Below are 21,025 nucleotides of genomic sequence, written 5' to 3'. Positions count from 1 at the left end.
ATCCCTGCAACGTTCCTGGTAAGACTTATTCTGGTAGAGGTAAGACATCAGGACGCAAGCATCGCAGTTAACTATTCCGAAGCAACCGCTACCTTCGGTTCGCATCCTCCACGATTTAGGCTCCTACTGATTAGGTAAACAGCGCTGGGAACTGAGGAAGAGCCCCTGCTGGTGGTGAAAGGGGTCCTGGCTTCTAGAGACCGCAGGGAAGCCAAGGGTGGGGGAAGAGTGTCGACCAGGTCAAAGGACAGTCCAAGGGTGTAGGTACCAAGGCCAGAGCTGGGAATGAGGGATGGGATCAGAGAGGAGCTGGATCCCTGAATGCGAGATTAGAGTGGTGCTCCACCTCGGGTAAAATAGTCAGCTCAGAGTCCCGAGATAGGAAGCCCTTTCTAAGGCATCCCACCCTCTCCATCCTCCCCAGCCATTAAAAGACAGTGGGTGGGCTGCCGGAGGAGATAAGCGCAAGGGAAGGCAGATTCAGTGGCTCCTACGGATTGGGGGAGGTGGGGACTCAGGGGGAAGGGGCCCCCCCAGAAGCCAAGGGACCTAGTTGAGGAAAAAACCCGGAAGCTGGATCGCAGTTTCGGAGCTCTGTCTTCCAGTGGGAGTAGACCGTCCGCTCTGGTCCTCTTTCTTACCCAGGCTCTGCTTCAGCCTCAAGGGAGGGTATTCTCCCAAGGGACATCCCATCCCCTTTACTAAACCAAATCTTTCCGCTCCTTCCAGAGCCCGGGCGGACTCTCCGCATCCTTACCCTCCTCATCAACATCCGGAGGCTTAGATGTCCCTTTAGTGGATGTTGAAAGCGGGGCTCTGAGCAAGAGTAAAATTAGAAAGGAGGTGCATCTGTGAGTGTATATATGGACACAAAAATATAGTTTCCTCTGATGAAGGGGACCAGAGTCTTGCACAGGATTCTTGGATCCAGAATCCAAGCAAGATGATGTCAAACCGCTCAAATCGGGCCTCTTCGCAGCTCTGGCTGCCCCATGCCCGGTCAACCTAGGGGAGAGCCGCGTCCCCAGCCGAAGGAAAAGCAGGGTAAACTTCCTACTCCCCCCCCCTCCCCCCAAACCATTATTTTGTAAAAGGAATGGCACGGTGACCCGCCCTGCTGGCAAACCTAAAGCAACAATTGCGAACTCTACCCGCCTCTCTTCACTCTCTTTCATCCAAATCTGGGGTAGCGGGAGTCCGGGAAAGAAGGGCGGGGAGCTCCAGCTAGCACCCTTTTCCCGAGACCCGGCCCGGGCTCCGGGCTCCGGGTGTTTCATCCGCCTGCGTTCCAATGAACCAAGGAGAGGAGGGAGGCGCTTGGTCGTAGGCGTAGCCTAGGCAGGGCGGGCACTAGAGACGCACATTCCTGGCGCTACCCATTGGCCGCCCATGCGATCACGGGGAAGAGGCGTGGTTCGAGGCGGGCTCCGGTCCCGCCCCCGCTCGGAACCCAGCCCAGGATCGCGGTCCTTCCCCCTCGCCCCCCAGCTGCACAGACATGACACAGACACCCAGTCACTGCAGCTGCCGAGCGAGCCCGACGCTCTAAGCATGCGGCGGCGGCTGGACTAGCCTGGAGCTCGAACACCAGCGCCCGCCAGCGCGCTCCCACGCTGGTCTCCGCACAGCGATTCTCTCCCGGCCCCGCGCGGGAAGCGGGGTTCGCGCGCCGGTCCGTTCGCGGCTCCAGGCTGCCCACAGCGTCTGCAGCGGACGAGCGGCTCCAAACCTGAGCGCTCCGGGAAGCCGGCGCGTCTCCAAGGTGGCGGCAGGGGCTGCCCGCCTGGGCTCCCCGCACCCATCGGGCTGCGTCCCGCTCGCGGCGCCCCGGCGGCCGTGACCTTCCAAGGAGCACCTATCCGGGCCCCGCGCCCCCGGTCCCGCGCCCCAGGCCCGGGCGAGGCCCTCTTTGGCGCCCGCTTCTCGCGGAGCCGCGGGCGGGCGGCGCAGGCCCGGGGGGTGGGGGGGGGAGGGTCACCGCAAGCAGCTACGGTCGGTCCCAGTGCTCGCTCGCCACGCTGGTCTCTCGGTCCGGCTGAGCTGCCTCCAGCCTCCTGCCTCCTGCCTCGCCGCTTCTCCGTGGCTGGGGGCGCCGGTGTACTCGCCTGGCCGGGCCGGTTGCGGGCAGGCCCTGCCCTGAAGGGGTTAAGCGGTCAGGGGCGCGGAAGGTGAAGCCGGCAGAGCTGCGGCTCCGCGTTTCTTCCTGGCGCTGGTTTCCCGGATCCAACCCAGGGCGGCCCCCAGGCCCTTGCCCATGCGAGGCGCACAGGGCTTGGAAGAGTCCTTCTGGCGTAGAGCAGCTCTCGGCAGCCGCCTCAGAGGAGGAGAAAGAAGGGAGAGTGCTCAGTCCCGGCAAGGCGGACCTTTCCTGTTGGTATTTGGAGCCCAAGGCTGTCCCGAAGTCTGTGCTTGGCACCGTCGGTCGGTCGGGTTAGAACAGCTCCAGCTGGGATCTCCACCAGGACCCACTGCACTTAGTAGGCGTCAGTGGCACCACGCGGTTCAGCTCTTTCGGAGTGTACCTCTGCCTGGATGTAGTCAAGGCCAAGGTAAGAGCCCTGATGTGCGAGAGAACCATCGTGGGGACGCTTTAGTGAGCAATGCTGGACAACTTATCCAAACCTGTGGCTGGTACCCGGTGTGCTTAGGATGCAAGTAAAAAGGATGGGCACACCTTTTCTGACTTGGCTTTGAGTCTTGGAAAAGCAGGAGGTGGAAGACCCCAATCTCTGGTGTCCCCAGGATCTGTCTCAGGGCCTGACAGGCTCATAGGTGTACAAGATATTGATAGGCAAGAGCGAGTTGGGGTGTGTGTGTAGGGGGCAGGTTCTTAGTAACACCTGGAGGTATTGTTTTCCCGCCAGCCTGGGACCCTTCCTGTTTTTCTTCGACGTTCACCTGCCTTTTATGATGGGATGCCCAGAGAACTTTCCAATTGGTTAAAAAGAGGCCGGGTTGGGTGTATGCATCCACATTTTGCAAAAAGCTCTTTAGGATAAAGTGGTTGGATGGCATGGATACCCGTGAGGGGGAGACCCAACCAACATACCTGGTCTGTCCTGTTAGACTAAACTTCTTGTAGTCATCAGTGTCTACTCAGAGCTTCCTGTAAATGTCATTGCTTCTGGAGGTTGGAATGATAAGTGTGTTTATCATGAAGTTATACTGTTCATCGCCTTGAAGTGTCCCCCGCTGTGTAAGGATAGTTCTTTCTATAAGCTGTCTTTACCAGTGTGAGATTTATTAAACCTGTGCACTTCTGGGTGCACTTTAAATGGGTCACTTGAGAGGGAACAGATTGTCTTTTGCTGACCCAGTCCATCTCCTGGGTGACCCTTTTTAATAGGGATGCACTGGTTTGGGTTTTGTTTTTTGTTTTTTGTTTTCCCTGTTCCAGTGCTGATGTATCGCAGTTGAGTAGGTTTCTGCTGAATTCTGAATCTGTGAATTTTGTCACTCAGTCCATTAAAATGATATCCTGAGGGAGCAAAAGAGCAGCTTACATTTTCTGTGAATGTCACAGGAAGTTTACTGAGTCTTATGTAAGTGTCTCAAAAGAGAACTCATACTCTTTCTTCCTTTAGGGCGACAGAGGGAGGCTGGAGGGAGTGGCACGCCACCCTTTCTGACACAGGCGGGCACCCAAAGTGCTTCTTTATGAGTGGAGGCATCTGAGGCATCTGAGGCTGATGTTCCTTTTTGCCTCTCCTGCCTTCCCACCTCAGGATTCACTTTGATAGACTCGAGATTGGGAACGATATAAATTAGGAAAAGAACAGTGGTGATTTCTTTTCTCATCTCTCACAAATGGTTGATATGAATCAATTACTCATCTGTGTGTTGGGACCTTACTGGGGCAGAAAAAAAAAAAAAAAAAAAAAAAAAAACAGACTAAGAGAAAACTTCCATGAAGGTTTCACACACCTCTTGGGTATTTTCAAAGAGTGCTTTGCCTTATTGGAAATTGCTTGAGGAGAATGCACATTTATGGAGCTGGGGCCTGTTAATTTCGGAAAGGAAGGTGAGCTGAAGGAAGGATCTGCACAGAAGGGCAGAAGCTATAAGGATTTAGATGTTAGTAGATTTGCCAAAGAAAGGAGGCAGACTCCCCTAGGAGAACAGGGAGGCTTCTAAAGAAGACATTGCCACCAGTCTGGGAGAGCCCAGGCTGCCTGCAAGTGTGGGCTCCCAGGGCTTCAAGAAATGGTCTCAATTGTGGACTAATATTTTTGATGTGAAAGGATATAGAGTCTTTTGACTTTTAAGTTGAAACTGGATGAGCTTTAGAAATAAAATCAAAGGTTTTTATCCTCTCCTAAGTTATGAGGATACTTCTTGTCTAGGTCACCAAGGTTTTTCTAGGTTCTATGTTCCTGAGCTGTTCTTTAAAGTCAGTGCTGGAAGGCAAGAGTCTGCTTTTCCCAGTGTCTCCATCCTCCAGCCGCCTACAGGACACTAGGGGGAATTGTTTTCTGTTCTGCCACCAAAGCACAAAGACCACGAACAGATGCTAGAGATGACTCTATGGCTTGTTGTGAAAGCTCATGATCTTAAGTTTTTGGTACTCAATTTGTGCTTGCACTGTTGGCCTGGTTTATTCTACAATGTCATGTGGACTATGTGGGTGTTAACTGCAAAGTGTTAAGGGAATATCTGGTAAGATTCAAATACAATGTTTTAAGTATATCAGGGCTATACATTTTGGGAACATTGCCTCCCAGTTTACAACTGCCTTTTTTAACATTAGTTCATGCTAACTTTAAATTCCCTAATGGTGCTGGTAACTGTCCTCCATCCCCTTTGTACTTGTGAGGACCAAGCCTCATGATTGCTGAGTACGTGCTCTGTCTACTACTGAGATACATCCCCAACCCCTCCTTTTTGGGGGACGATGTGGGGATGTGCTTTTGGACAATATAACTCAGTCTTCAAAAATAACACTTCTTCAGGACATCTCTGAAATTAATTCCGCTAAACTTAAAATTTCTTGCTGTCATACCCTTAAAAGTACATTCCTTACACAGAGAGTAACATAGTATTTGACAGTGTGGTTGGACTTAGATGGGCTCTCCATTTTTAACAGCGTTAAGTCATTAGTGTCTGGGATTCCTGCCGCAGAATTAGAAGATAATTGTATTTCCCCAAAGATCAAAGTCCCTTGGCCCAGGTCTACCCATAGCAACTAGCTCTTATGAAAGACTTACAGGGCATGAAGGAAGAGTCTAAGAGACTGGCCATTCCAGCATACTGGCACTCAAAGGACAAATTTCACCAAGATCTTGGTCCTGCTGGAGTCTTAAAAGCTTGATTTAGCATGTAGACTTAGACTTTGTTCAGAACCTGCAAATTTCTGCAAGTTGTTTCATTACCTGGAACCCTGGAGTCTGTTAGATTGCATCTGTGACCGTTTACTCATAAGTATAGTGCATATGTAGGTAGTTTAAGGAGAATTGCTGCTGTGGTCTAGGAAAAATGATCAACACAGAGGCTCGTCCTTCTCTTAGGGCTTTAAGGATTGATCTTCATAGGTGCAGTAGGACCAAGGGGTAAGAGACTGAAGGAAGAAAATACTTAGGGCTGTGGTCCTAAGGCATGAAGGGAGGCTTATAAATTTGAGGAAATCCCTTTGGTAGGGGTGGCAGAAGAAGTTGAGGCAGAGTATTGGATTCTGTAAGGTCAGTGAGGCAGGAACAATGACAATTGGGGAATGTGGCTTTGCTTTATGTGCTGGGCATTATGATGTTGATAACTGGAAATCAGTAGGTAGATTTCAGTAGAGTTAACTGTTCTTACTTTTAGTGTAGCAAGTAGTGATTTGATTGATTCTGTTTTGTTTTTTGTTTTTGTTTTGCTTTTTTATGTCAAATGCCTTGCTCTGTGCTGAGGTCATAAGGGTTCTTCATTTGTCTCATTGGTGATCAGGTGTAGCAGGCAGCCATTCACTCCTGCAAGTTGTGTACAACTGTGCAGGTATGTTCAAAGGATGACTTTGAAGTTTCCACGTTAGTGGGAGTAAGGAAGACAGCAGTGTGGAAACCCCAGTATACATTGTGTATGAATAGTCAGTGGAATGGCAACTGGAAAAGGAGAATTTCTAGGAAAGGAAAGCTTGGAGTCAGAAAGTTAGTGCCTTGACTGGGCCCCTTACTAGCCATTGTGCCTCAGTCTCATACTCTGTGAAATCAAAATGGGGCAAGAATGGTTGTTGGGCAAGTTCCAACAGAGGTAGTTGATTATCCCATATTGCAGTTAAACATAGACAGATGTTTTGGTGTCCATGTTTTTCTCCATAGAGCATTTTTCCTGTCCTTTCAAAAACTGCTAGCAATGCAGATGAAGAAAGGATTTCTTTTCAAGCCTAAGTCAGGCCTCTGTGTACATGAATGACATCTGCGGTTTCATGTGTAATTACACAGTAGTGGGGGGAAAAAGGGCCCAGTTACTTAACACGTAATACAGTATGGCAAGGGCAAAGCTGCCTTCTGTTAGAATACATTTTATTTTGTATTAGCTCCAGATAGAGTTATGACTGTGCTTCCCACCAGAACATGGCTTCTGTATTATAGTTATTTTCATTTTCCTCTTAACTTTCTTTGCTGTTGGAATAGTTTTATCTGTAAATGGGAGTATTCCTGCATGTGTCTGACTACTTCTGTGTGTTGTAGTACTAAACTCTAGTTTTTTCCTGGGTCTTCATATCTGTTAGGGATTGGTTCTTAGGTCCTTCCCCCTTAATACCAATTTCCACATATGTTCAAGCTACTTTTATAAGATGGAATAACGCTTGCATAGAAACTTTAAAAACCTCTAGATTATTTATAATACCTACCCCAATGTAGATGATACATACTTATTACAGTGTGCTGTTTATAGAGTGAATGACCGAATGAAAAAGTCTACATGTTTAGCATAGATATGATTTTTATTTTATATTTTATTTAAAGATTTAGTTTTACTTTATGTGAATGAGTGTTTTGTCTGAAAGAAAAGTGTACTATATGCATGTCTGTATCCCAGATGTCAGAAGAGGACACTGGATTCCCTGGAATTGGAGTTATAGACAGTTGGAAACTGCCAGTCGGTGCTCGAAACTGAATTCAGGTCCTCTGCAAGAGCAGCAAGTGCTCTTAACTGCCATGCCATCTCTTCAGCCCTAGACACAAATTTTAATGCTTCTCTCTGCTGTTGGTTAAACCCTCTTAATCTGAGGGCTGATTGCATGTGGTCAGGAAGAAACTCAACAGTGGAGTTGTGCTGTCTGCAGGGTATTAGAGAGAGTGGAAAGTCAATGTACCAAGTAAGAACATTTAATTTTATTTGCCTGCCTGCCTGCCTGTCTACTTACTTAACTACCTACCTACCTTCTCTCTCTGTCTCTCTGTCTCTCTGTCTCTCTGTCTCTCTGTCTCTGTATCTCTCTCTTTCTCTCTTTCCAGGACCAAGTATATTAAATTTCCCCTCCCTCCCTCCCTTCCTCCCTTCCTCCCTTCCTCCCTTCCTCCCTCCCTCCCTCCCTCCTTCCCTCCCTGCTTGCTTGCTTTCTTTCTTTCTTTCTTTCTTTCTTTCTTTCTTTCTTTCTTCATTCACTTACTTTACATTTTGATCAAATTTGCACCCCCAGCCCCCCAACCCCTTAGCTCCCCCACGCCCCTGTCCCCCAACCTCTGAGGCCTGAGAAACCTGCCCAGCTAGGAGAAAGGGATCAAAAGGCAGGCAAGCGTCTGAGTCTGAGACTCAGTCCACAGTCCAGTTGTTAGAGGACCTACATGAATACCAAGCTGTAAACTGCTACATATGTGATTCTTCCACAAGAATCCCTGAGCGTTCCTAATGTTTTGCTGTGGGTTTCTGCATCTGTTTCCATCAACAGCTGGATGAAGCCTTTCAGATGACAGTTGTGCTAAGCTCCTGTCTGGGTGCTCCTTGTCCCCACAGTGTCCTCTGGAGGGAAGGTGATAGACCTTAGGTGGACAACATGTAGCTTACCCTACGTATATTTAATTTTTTAAGAGCAGGAGCCAAAATAGAGGTGGTAAAAGGTGTGTGTGTGTGTGTGTGTGTGCCTACACATGAGTACCTATATGTGTGTTTGTATTTTCTCATTTCCTTTGCACCCTCCATGCCTGCATTGAGTGGGGTCAGATTGTCAACTCAGGTGTCCTGTGTTCCTTGGATTCCAGGAACCATCTGTCAGTAAAGTATTGCTTATCTTGTACCTTTTAATTTAATGTCTCCCGAGAGGGAAAGGACTAACCTGAGCTAGTTTGTGGTAAGGTTTAGACTGCCAGGTAGGGTTTTACCTTTCTGCTGTGAAATGGGAAAAGACTTAGAGTCAAAAACAGACTTGCTTAAAAAGAATGTCAGCCTTTGCTCTTGGTTACAAACATCATAAAACCTCTCATACATGAGGCCATGAACATATGAGCAAACCTGCTTGCTGCTTGTATATGGTGCCAACTGGTTAATCCTGGAATGTTACACTAGTACTTAGCTACTTAGCTACTACTTGAGAAAGACCTGCATTGTGATAAAAAGAAAACAAAGCAAAAACAATGTAGTAGATAAATCCAAGAGTTGGCCCTTCTGGGATCTTCTCAGAAGAAAGCCTTTCCATTTGACCTTATAGTGGAGAGGCTGGATAAAGATGAAAGTATGGAAATCAAGTCAGGAAGAATATATCCTGACTTGTTGCTTCTGGATTCCCTGGGGCAGAGTGTAATGCTTATTGGAAGGAAGAAATCTCAAGTGCAATGTGAATCTGAGAGTCTGTTATTATTTTAATATTGAAGCTAAATGGGGGAGTACTATATTTGAGGAAAGTTTGGCATATAAAATCTTCTGTTAAAACCATGTAATTTAAGATAAGTAATTGTTTGAGCTATGAAAAGATTTTTATTTTACAAAAGTGATTTATTGTGGGTCTCTGTTTAATGGCTGCTCCTTTATGGTATTTGAAATTATTTTATGAATACAATCCTGATGGACAGTTCTAGGAGACTCACTTGTTGTTAGGTAATGTTGGGGACTTTGAGCCATAAAATAGAATGTCTCATTTGATAGCCAACTAGACTTACCTGCCATGAAGCCCAGTATGGGATTTGTTCAGAGAGAAGAACATGGCTTATTTAAATGTTTGAGTTCACCAACTAGGTATAGGGAATAAATCACTTGGTAAACTCACTGTTCCCAAGATTCTGATTTTCTTGTTATCTTAACTTTTGCTCTTTTTCTTTTTTTACTTAAATGTGTGTGTGTGTGTGTGTGTGTGTGTGTGTACTCGAGCGTGCACACGCACGCACTCATGTGCTGACAGTTCTTTCACTGCCACAGTGCTATCAGTTGTTTTGCGGTTGTGTGTCCCCCCCCACCCCCACCCCCAAGTACCTTTATCTCTTATCAAGTTCTCAGAAGAGAGTTTGTTCTAGGAATGGAGTGCAATGGAGGCGTTTACTCTGCAGAGGTAATTTTGGAATTGCAGGTAATCACAGGCCCCGGTAGAATGGAAAGTGCAGTCTCACCCATAATTTGAGCCTCTCTTGCCACATTATGGGCTTTGCTTTGGACAGGCAGTAGACACGGATGGAAATGGAGTCCTGACTACTGGCAGAGCTTTTGCCCTTAACAGTGCCTTTTCTGAATTACCAAGGCCAAATGGAAAGAAAGGGCTTGGCTAATCTTTCCAGCTCTCCATGGTAGCTCTAGAGTTTAGGAGGATTTGCAGCAGCGCATGGTCTTGTGCGAGTTTCTTTCTTTGTGTTTTGTTTGTTTGTTTAATTCATAAAGGTATCTGGTCTTGAGTGTTATTCTGTAGTTAGATTGCTATTGCTTCAGATGCATTGATGTATATGAATAAGGTTAACATGTGTGGCTGACTAGAAGGCATCATTGCCTCCTTCCTTTAGTTTCCAGAACAGTTGTGTGGATCCTTAATAAGCCACAAGTATGTACAAGTTTTGCTGACAGATATAGATTCTCATCTGGGAGAGGCATTTATTGTTCTTTGTAAATGCAGGTGGAAGGATAAGGGGTAGATTTTTTTCTACCTCTAGTGTGGTGACTGGCTCTTAGTAGCTCTGCATTTCAGGAAGTAGTCAAAGTGTGTGCTTCAGATGATCTAGTAAATGAAAGTGTGGCTCTATGTTCACAGTTTGGTGGAGTGATCATGGAGGGGAGTTGCAGCAGGCCCAGGTGTGACTGGGATGAAGTTGGGCAACTTGAGGTCACTCCGTGGAACTTTCATTTCCCACCTGTGTTGGACATTTCAGATCACCATAATAAGTTCTCTGAAGGCTTGTCTTTGTGTGTCTGACTTTGATAGCCTGGAATGGGCCCCGTGCTCTTTCCTCGGAATATATAGAGATTTTAACTTGTTTGGAATGAAAATGAGTGTGCTCTTAAGATGCTTCACATGCAGATGCCAAGATGTGCTGAAAATGTCTTGAGGAGCATCTTCAGTACAAGCCTTAGAATGACCGAGGATGTTGACATCTCTAGTGCTGATGACAGTGGCTGTGGCATGACTGTGGATCAGGCTTTTTAGTCTGTTAGGATCAAGTGGACTTCTGGGATTGAAAGGATAGAGACCTGCCTGAGTGGGAAAAGGTCAGGGAAGAGGCCTCTTTGCCCCGTAGATGTCTTCTTCTATGTAGAGTTGAGGTGCTTCACCTAGGCTCCAAAGGGCTCTGAGTTAGCATGGACATCTCCTTGTGATCAGAGTAGCTATATTGGGATAGCATTTAGTCTGAAGAAGGCAGCTGAGTTCCCAGATGAGCTCCTTCATCCATTCAGCCTGAAGGAGACAGTTGAACCCCAGACCAGCTCCTTTATCCCAGAACCTTGGATACCCATGCTGGTAAGGTAAGGAGCATTGTTCACAGGCACAGTGACTTAAGTCCATGGTCACTGTTCACCACTCTTGGTTCTTCTAGGCTCTGTCCTCAGCTCCCTGTCTGTCTTTCCATGCATTCCACTTTAGTTTGTTTCATACCTTCCTTAACAAGACAAGCCTTCATTAGAATCACTTTTAGTGACTACAGTTTCTCTGATAGCATGGTAAGGTCACACCCATATTAGAATTGATGGGAACATCCCATAAGTGTGTCAAATTAAACCTAGAGACTTCTGATCTTGTTCTTGAGATACTCATTTGGAGAGGTTGGGGAAAATGTGCTGAGTGAAGCACAATAGCAGATAACAATTGAGTTACAATTGAGTAGAAAGACAATGGCATTGAGTGTTGAGCTGAAGATGGTAATGGGAACTGCACACTGGAGCTGGCTTTAGCCTTTAAAACTCAGTGAAAGAGGCAATATTTACATCAGACCCTTGGATATGAAGTTCTTAAACCATGAATGGAAGGGCTTACGGAAGGTCAGGCCATGTAAGGTTGACAAGGCAAATACCTAATTTGAGGTTTGAGAAGAAACCAGTGAGAGTCTATTAGCAAAAGCATTGCAAATAAAATGAAGAAAGGAATACACACTGCTTTGACCCAAATGCCTCACTGTAGGCTCCGTCTTCAGATACTGGCAATTGGGAAAATCCAGGTTCTGACACATGAACTTCTGGAGGACCCACTCAATTGTAACGGCATGCCTTGTCTAAAGATCCCTGGCTGGCATTGTTGCCATAGGATCGAGGCCAACAGATGCTTCTGTTAACTTTTCCAGTTTTAATCATTGGCTCCTCCCTCAACTCCAGAGCCCCTTTGGATGGTTGAGGTAACATACGTATTCAGGCTGAGGAGCTTTGCTCTCTGTGGTGTGTCCCTCTCTTCCCACAGTTCCCTAGTCAAGGACAGGTGTTGGCTGACATTCTGCATTTTATCCCAGGCCACAGAGTGCTTTGACAACAATTTTGGGATGGAAATCTTTCCGACCTCTTTGGCCCAGAGATGGCAGCTCCTCATAGAGCTGGGATCAGCTCCCTCTTCTTTCGACAGAGTAATGGGGGTGGGAGTGGGCAGAAAGAAGCTCAGGTATTACAGAGGACTCCATGCCCCTGGGACTAGAACTTAACTCCCCAAATACCAAATAAGATCTCCTTTCTGGAAGCAGGGATTCTCATAAATGAAGCCAGTATAGTTTATTGCTAGGATCCCAGTTACAGAATGCACAGCTTATCCTGTGCTGGCCTCAGGGCATGGTATCAGCATCCTACTAAAAACTGCCCTTTTTTTTTTTTTTTTTCTTTTTCTTGAACAGCAGGGGAAATGAGTCCTGGATGCTCTGCTTAGCTGTATGAGTTTGGATAAGATTTTCAACTTCTCTGATCCTGAGCAGAATGGGGATCACTAACTACAGTTGGAATATGTTCAGTTTGTGTTCACTGCTCAGAGTAAAGAAACACTTACAATAGCCCATTGAAGGTTTGATGTACACTCAACATTCATAAAACTGCAAGGCAGCTGCCTGTAGATTCTGGAACATTCCAGAGCAGAAGGTGCTTTATTATTCATGGTTTCTAGACAGAGAGATTGAGGTACATGCAGGCTAAGTTCCTCCTCCATACTGCCAGAGCCAGTAGGAAGCTGAGCTAGGATTTGAGCCAGCGGAACTTGACTTCAGGCTTTCCTGTGTATGGTGGCAGAACCATTTGGGATTTCCCCAAGATTTCTCAGCTAAAGGGCATGTTTCTATCAAGAAAACTCCCTTTTGCAGTTAATATTGATGGTCAACCCAGTGGAATTTTGAATCACCTAGGACATAAACAGCTGAGCATGCTTGTGAGGGATTACTATGATTAGCTTAATTGCATTGAAAAGACCCATCGGGAGTGCAGGCAGAGGCATTTGCGAGTTGGCATCCTAAACTGATGAAAGGGTAGGAAGTGAGCTGAGCGTTTGTTTACCTATCATTCTGCATCCTGACTATAGACACAGCCACCTCCACCTCTTGTACATAAGTGCTTTCCTTGCCACTCCCTGGGGGTTTGTGTGAGTGAGATTCCCTAGATGAGACCCAGATATTACTACCTTCTACATGCTAGCTTCCCAGCCAGGTCTCCAGGTAGATATGGATCTGTTAGTGCCTTTCCAGCCTAGTGTTCCCTTTGACACTATTGAGAAAAGTCAACACAAATAAGCCCTACCATGTGTCTCTTTTGTCCAGGAAGAGCTCATGCTCATTCATCTAGGCGTGCCTCCATGGAGTGCTGGAGGAGTTAAAAAAAGAAGTACTCGGGCTGATCCAAGTGCTTTTTGTGGACAGGGCAGGAATAATAACACTAAACGTGAAGCCAGCAGCAGCGCTCCAGCAGTGTAGATTCTTTCTGCTAGTATCTTGTCCTCTTGGCTGAGAAAGGTGGCCAATTCCCTTTCTTTAAGGGCCTTCATGCTTCCCTGAGCAGCTGGGGCAGAGGTGAGTGGGCCAGTTTTGTTAAAACAGTTTGGCTTTCATGGAAGAGGCTTGTTTTCTTAGTTAGGTCAGTCAGCTCTTGACCCTGCCTCCTTCACTCTGCTCTGGCTCCTCTTCCAGTTTCCAGCAGGAGCTGGGTGAGGACTTTGGATGCTCTCTGCTTAACATCTAGCCCTTGCTGAATATTTAGGGTGCTTTCACGTGGAAATTCAGGTTCAAGAACATAAGTGATGCAGTTTGAGGTGGTGGCCATGGTAGTGCCAGAGGGATAGGGCAGCTGCCTTTTATTTTCTCCAGCACTTTGTTGAACTCTTAGGTGGAGACTGGGTGAATAATAACCAAGGGTAGCATAGATCACATGTCTGCCTTGTGCTGGGCAAGGCACTAAGCCCTCTTTCTGCTCACATGTTCTAAGAAAGACTGTACGGCTCAAATGCCCACTTAATGAGGTCACTACTGGAGTCAGGGTCAAGTCTAAGGGTGTGTTGCTTATTTCTGCTCTGCCATATAGCTGTCATGACAGTCAAGAAAGAATTTTGTGTAGGAAAAGATAATGGCTATCTGATTTTATACTTTGCCTTCTAGATCTTCCCCATCTTCTCCCGTGCTTTTGCTTCGTATTTGTTGATTTGGAAATAGAATGGATTTGCTGGTTCCTGAGGATTTTAGCTGACACAAAGCCAGTAACCACTGCCCGCTGTCTGAAATTCCCTAGCTCTTAACTAATTTTAAAGGTGATCAACTAATTCCATGTCCTTCATTATAGAGCCAAAAGTAAAGCAAAAGCCTGAAGTTCAGTTTATCTACCCCACAAGTATGCTTCATTCAGCAAATAAAAGCTTGTTTTAGAAAAAAGGAGCAGAGGGAGAGAAGGAGTGGGGGAGATGATGCTGTATGGGTATGTCATGTCATACTGTATTATTGGCAGTGTTGGAAAAGTTGCAAGTGAAAGTTGAGGTTTCCATACCCTGCTCTGAAGCCCTCCCCACTTACCTGTGCTGTACCTGCACCTTGGTTCTGACTTTTCAGTTCTGGTACTTCCCGTGTCCTTCCAGAGTGTCCAGGGACTGTCACTTATATACTTTCCTGACACAGGGCTGGCATGTCATAGATGTACTGTAAATGTCAAGGGAATGCAAGATACAGAAAAACATCCTGGGAGATGAGATGCTTTTCTCTGCTTCCTTGGAGATGCCCAAGTTCTTTTTTAATATCTGTTGCTATATGGACTGGGACTGAAATTCTGGGATGTAAAGAAGCCACTGCAGTTTGAATCAGTTGTTTGATAACCACAATTATTTTGTGTGGTTACCTAGTGCAGAATATTCTGTTGTGAAGTAGAATAAATACAGAATGGATGAAGAGGCAAGAGGTTTGAAAGCCAACTGCTGGAGAGTAAGTCTTCCTCAGTCACTTGTTTCTTGATTTAGGCAGTTCTAGCTGGGTAGGAACATAGATTGTGGGTCTGAATTTTAATTCAGATTTTACCATGTATGACCTGCATAACACTGAGCATGGTACCTATAACATGCCACAGACTCGGGAGGTCGTTGAGTAAATGTATAAAGCATTCAGGATTACAGTTGGTATTGCCTGCTGGTGTTATTTGCTCTTAATGAAGACTCAGTTTCCTCATGGAAAACCCAGATGTGTCACATGACATTGTAACGAGGACTGTGAGTCTCCTAGGACTGGACTTAATAGGGCTACAAAAGGGGTGGCTCAGACCCATGGACATTTACTGTCTCACCAGTTAAGAGGCTAGAAGTCTGAAGCCCAGTGAGTTGTCAGGGTCCTTCCTTTTGTCTTCCTAGCCTCTGGTGTCTTAATGCTGTCCTTGATGCTCGTTGGCTAGTGGAAGCATCACTGACTTCCACTCAACCTTATTTATCCTCATGCTTCCCTCTGTACCTGCTGTTTTCTTAGACCACCAGCCATGTGAGCCAAGGGTCTATCCTATCTCAGTATACCTCACCTGAATTATATTTTCAGTACCCTGTCCCCAAATAAGGTAACATTCTGGAGTGCTAGTGGTTGGCACCATAACATCTACTTTGGGGATACACATCTGAACTCTTACCTTGGGTGCTGAAAGTCTGAGCACAGAGTCTACAAGGAGGCAGTAGCAACCATAGCTGGATAAACTGATGTCACTCCATCCTCACCTTTGGCTAGGGGGTGGGGTGAGATGTTTTTCTGAACATGTCTACTCTTAGCTTTGGATGATATGATGGCTTGCAGGTGAGTGGGCTCCTTGGTCCTCCTGTTTCTGGCATAAAGCGGAAAGAACATTCCCTTTCTCTAACATGACCCAAGAATACTAAGGTGCTTGTGGCACATGTGAGTCTAGCTGTGGGTCAGGTTGTTACATCTTTCCTTGCCTTTCTTGTCTGATGTTTTGTGTCTCTTCATGGGCAAATGATCATGGTAGTTGCTTGCACAGATAGGGGCCCAAGGTATCAGAAAGGCTCTGAAAAGCATTGTACACATGAGTTGGTTTGGGTTTCCCAAATTCCAGGGTTACTTTGCAGTCAGAATGGAAACATGACTTTCATTCCACTTGGGATGATTTGCTCCAGAGAAGTGTGGAAACAGCCCTAATTTTAGCTCTGCCATACTTAATACCAACCCAGAAAGTGCTATTTTGGGCCAGTGCCCAGGGAATCAGGAACATAAGCTGGCTGAAGGATTAGATCAAGCATAGATTTGCTCAGGGACCACTGGAACTATGGAGAACACTGCAGGGATCTTTAGTGGATCAATAAAGGTCAGCTCCTGCTAAGCATGAATGTACATGCCTAATCTCAGAACTTGGCAGGATGAGGTAGGAGAATTGCTGTGAGTTGCAGGCCGGCCTGGGCTACACAGTGGGTTCTAGACTAATCTGAACTACAAAGAAAGATATCTGAGGAGATAGCTAGAGAGATAAGCCCTGATCCCAAAGGAGGGGTTGCTTTTTCCTTTTATATGTCTTGTCTAAGTTTTGCTAATTTTGGAGCCAGTTCATGATATTGCATCACATGTCTCTATCTCTGGAATCCTTATTCTGGTCCTGAATTCCTGGCATTTTTTCACAGCCCTGATCATGGTCTGTGGTAGCATCTTTAATTTTGAGGTTGACTCATATGCCTTGAAGACCCAAAAATCATTTGTATGCCTTTGAGAGTCAGTCAGGGTCAATGTCATGTAAGTCCTGAGCAATGCTATCCAGTAGACATACATAAAATACACAGTGCAAGGAATTTGACAAACTTGTTGATTTCTGTTTTACCCAACTAAGGGCATGAGGTAGCTAAAATATACATTTTCTTTTTTAAATGGCAAGACTTGATATATGAAAGAAATAGCCTGTGATTCTAGTAAAGGCAGTCTATGAAGGCTTTCTGCAAGGGGAGCCCACGACCTGGAGGATGTTGGGTGCAGTGGGATGAGGGAAGATGTGTAAGGAAATGGATTCAGGTCACTTAGGAAATAACCCTGTCTTTTCAGTCTAGCAAGAACCTGTAGATTTTTGGACAGAGAAAGAACTTCAGATATCATCTAATTTTGTGTTATTTGAAGCATGATATTTAGCATTGATATTTAGCATCTTCATCGTTGGTTATTTATTTTGGTAAACATGGGTTCCTTGGTCAGTTCCTTAGACTACAAGTTGGTCTTCTCCAGACACTTAAACCCATGATGAGTGACTGTCTTGTGTAACTATTTAGAAGCTAGATTTTATGCACGACAGAGGTGGTTAATTCTTGTACTGTATTTCCATATATATTGTGCTCCTAAAGTAGGATGAGGAGTAATATAGTTGTGGTAAAAATAGAAAAGTGGTATGCAAGAGACTGCAAAGAGGGTAGTGAAGATTGGGCTGGGGCTCTATGATTGAAGGTTAGTAAAATCCAGGTAGACCAGATGACTGCAGCTTCTTCCAGCACTGAGAACTTGAAGTCTATTTATTGTTCTTTTGTCTCAGCATGCATCAAATGTGTACTAATTTCTACCAAACCCTTGGGCTTACTGTGATTTGATATCATTTGTTTGTGATTCCCAAGGGTTTATGCTCTAGAAACTTGCTCTTCAGTGTGAGGTAACTTACAGGAGTGCACCTATGTGTGGACCTAAGTGCTATGCACTTGGGGTGCTTCTTCAGAAAGGATTAATGTGAGTCTCATGCAGAGCAAGTAAGTTCTCTTGAGAGTTGGTTATTATCTAACAACAAGCCTGGCCCTTGAACCCCTCTGGTTTCCACCTCACATTTGTTTTAAAAGATGCCAACTACGATGTTGTGGTGTAGCTAAAAGGTCCTTATAGATCCATGAACTTTAGATTTTGGAAGGAAGAAAAGTGGTTGGCATACTTGCTTCCTGACAAAGTTCTTCCTAATTTCTAGACTATGCTGCTTAAGCCATAAGAGAGCCTGGGACCTGAGTTGGGCATACTGGGCTGTGGAATATATCTGTGTGTTTAGGGCCAGTATAGGGAGTTTGTTCTTCTACTTAGGGAGCAGCCCTAGGTGACAGGGTGAGTCAGAGCAGAGCCCAGAATAGAAGCCAGAGGGCGTGTACGTGAAGGCCATATATATTCCAGTCATTAAGATTGTAAGATAGATTTCTGCATTCAATGATGAAACTTTATATGTGATATTATTTGCTGACTGCTTTATGATCATTAATTAGTGTTGGTTGGTAACAGGTCTCCCCAATTTAGCCCTATCCACTTTCCAGGGGATACTTGGACCCAAATCCATCCAGAGTCCAGGTCACTGCTTTAGTATTTGGGAGCCTACTCCCATGTGTCTGGCTGTCTGTTCCTCTGTCCATCTGTTCAACCATCGACCTGTCCATGATAGTGCCCTTTTGTTATGCACTCTCTCATAGGTAGCATTGCTTCTTATCTTACTTGCCATTGCTGGGGGCATTAGTGGGTACTAGAACTTGTGTGTTGCTGATATGGTTGCATAAGCAAGAGCAGCATCTTTATTCTGACTGTAAGTTCACGAGGACAGAGCTCTTGTTCACATCTCTCTTTCTGTTATCCAGAAGAGTACCTAGTACATTCTTGATGTTCTTAATCTATAACGAAAAATGAGCCAAGTGCAAGCTGTGTACTTGACCCCATGGAAAGTACTTTTTCATAATCATTTTGTTTATCCTTCTTGCACTTTTCCATGTGTTCCTATTCTAGGCTACCATCTAGTGCATGTTTACTATTATTATAAGCTGGTCTCAACACTTACACAGCAAATAATACTCAATAGCATTGAATAATTTGGTTACAATTATTCTTTTTTTACAGATGAGAAAATTGAGACAAGTCACACACATCTCTAATTCAGGCCACTTCTTTATTTCTGAAACAGTGTTTCCTAGCAGAACATTTGTGTGCTGGAAAGGCTCTGTCTATGTGCTGTCTGCTATAGGAGCCACCAGCCCATGGCCAGTTAGTCTATCTTTGCAAGGAAGCTTGTGCTGAGGAGGAACTAAGTTTTAAATTTCACTTAAATTAAATTTCAAAAGTCACCAATCTCTACAAGGCTCTTTCTAAATATTAATAACTGCTGATACTGAATGCTTACTATGTGCCAAGTCTGCATTGACCTAGAGACATGTATTGAATGATTTAAACCTCAAAACTCTGGGTGAATTAACCAAGGCCAGACTGTCTTGTTTACCCTATTGATAACCTATCTTATATCTTACAGTAAGGAAGTGCTGTGACTAGGTTCTTGCTCATGGAGAACTGACCTCAGAATTTTTAATCAGCTCGTTTCCCTGTTTTCCATATGCACTACAATGAATCATGCTGCAAAAACCAAGATCTCGTTGCTCTAAGTATTTGTCAGCTACTAACAGAATACCTCCTTTCTCCCCTCCCCCTTATCTTCCTGCAGGGATCAAGTCATGTGCAGTTTTGCAAACTCACTGTCCCCACCAAATGACTCATTTCGATTAAAGACACTTATTACCATGAGGTGAAGTTATGTCAGTGTCACTTTGAAAAAACAAAAACAAAAAAACAACAATCTTCACAGGATGTTCTGTCATGTCTCCAGACAAATTAAACAAAATGAGATTTTTTTTTTTTTTTTTTGTGATAGTTAAAATTATTTTAAGGTTAGGGTGGGAAGAAGAGAAGGTCAAGCTCTGTTGAGCTGCAGTCTCATTGGGTAGAACAGACTCTTGCATCTTGTGAGTTTGATGATATTCCCAGTTCCTTTACTGAGTTGGATTTAAATGTGAGTCAGTTTCATTGCAGACCTGGTTATAGAGTAGAAAGCAGAGAAACAGTACTCGTGCATCGAGGTGGTTCCCACTGCAGTCTACACCAGAGGTCAGTAGTACTTTACGATACAGACTTGCCTCCAGTGTGTTGTGTGCTGGTGATAGCTATGCAGTAAACATGGCTAATTTGGAAGCCGTGAAGTGACATGAGGTAGGGCCAGGAATTCATGTTAGGAGCAGAATTGGGTGAAAGTACTCAAGAGAGATACTTGGTAGGAGAACTAGAGAGATGGGCCCAAAGGATGAGCCCCATGTAAGCACAGCTGAAATTTAGATAAGACTTTCTGGCTTGGAGACTGTAGGATAGGGAATACTTTAGATTCTGCCAGTAAGTATGGGGTGATGTAGGCAAGAGCCTCTGGGGAAAAGCTGTAGACTTTGATTGACTAGTTAAGTCCTGATGTTAATTCCTCCTGCTAACTCAAGGCAATCATTTAGCTTTCAAAGGCAGTTTGAGTATCCATTTTTTTCCCATCCATCCATCTACCCACTCACCCACCCATCTGCCTACATCATCCACTTGCCTATCCATTCACTTACCTGGTACCCACACATCCATGTATATAGTATTTGAGTATCTAATCTGTGTATGGCATGAAAGCTACAGTAATGTAAAGGCATTGTCCTTATTCTCAGGGAGTTCCCAGTCTTTCCCTGAGGCACACACATAGGTATGCATTTCTGAAACAGCAAGGGGAGTTTTGGATTTTCTAGACTTTAAAGCCAACATTATCATACCCATGCAGCTTTCAATAGCAACAGGCAGCCAGTCAGTGTTTACTTTCCTATTTTCCCTCTTGCTTGTATTGGTATCTTGCATGGGCTATTTCATTGTGTTCATTGAATCTTCATTGTATATCTCCTGAGAATAGAGCCCTCCAAGTCCTCCATGGACCTTGGCTTTGTTGTAGACATTGTAGCATTAGAGTTAAGTATGCTGAGCTAGAAGGGAACTGTTTCACATGCAAGGAGCTTGAAACAAGGCTCGAAGGGTCATCAGTGATCTGAAGAGTTCCCTATCTTTGTGATCTCAGCTTTCTTCTCTCTGCATCTGTTAGTCTTACAGACAGTAGCCAGGCAGTGTGAGAATCAGGGGAACCTGCAGCGCTTGCTGAAGCTGAGGCTGAACAATGCCCATTACTTATGCACATACCCCACCATCACCTGGAGACATTGAGACATTCCTCTTGTTGGACTGAGAATTGGAGGCCACATATTTACTTTGTCTTTGAGCCAAGCTGCTGTCAGGTATGAGCATGGCAGAGAATTCGTACCTTAGAACCCTAGGGTACTTTTGATATCTTCAAATTCAGGACCCATGATTTTCAACCTTTCGAAAGCTGCTGCTGCCGCCTCCTCCTCCTTCCCCCCCTCCTCCTCCCCCTCCTCCCCCTC

General features: G+C 45.2%; 1 protein-coding gene across 3 annotated transcripts in view; it reads left to right on the top strand.

Annotated features, from left to right (window-relative positions):
• The first annotated feature begins 1,459 nt into the window (after positions 1–1,459).
• Large1 (LARGE xylosyl- and glucuronyltransferase 1) overlaps positions 1,460–21,025 on the top strand; it is a 441,552-nt gene continuing 421,986 nt past the window's right edge. Inside the window, exon 1 of one of the 3 annotated variants that reach the window (XM_029480704.1) lies at positions 1,460–2,549. The gene's annotated coding sequence lies outside the window, so the exon portion shown is untranslated. The remainder of the gene's footprint in view (positions 2,550–21,025) is intronic. The other 2 variants (XM_029480702.1, XM_021170066.2) reach the window with 2 other exon arrangements.

This window comes from Mus caroli, chromosome 8 (assembly GCF_900094665.2).
Source record: "Mus caroli chromosome 8, CAROLI_EIJ_v1.1, whole genome shotgun sequence".
Taxonomy (NCBI): domain Eukaryota; kingdom Metazoa; phylum Chordata; class Mammalia; order Rodentia; family Muridae; genus Mus; species Mus caroli.
Note: the sequence above shows the minus strand (reverse complement) of the source record. Positions and strands in the feature narration are given on the sequence as shown.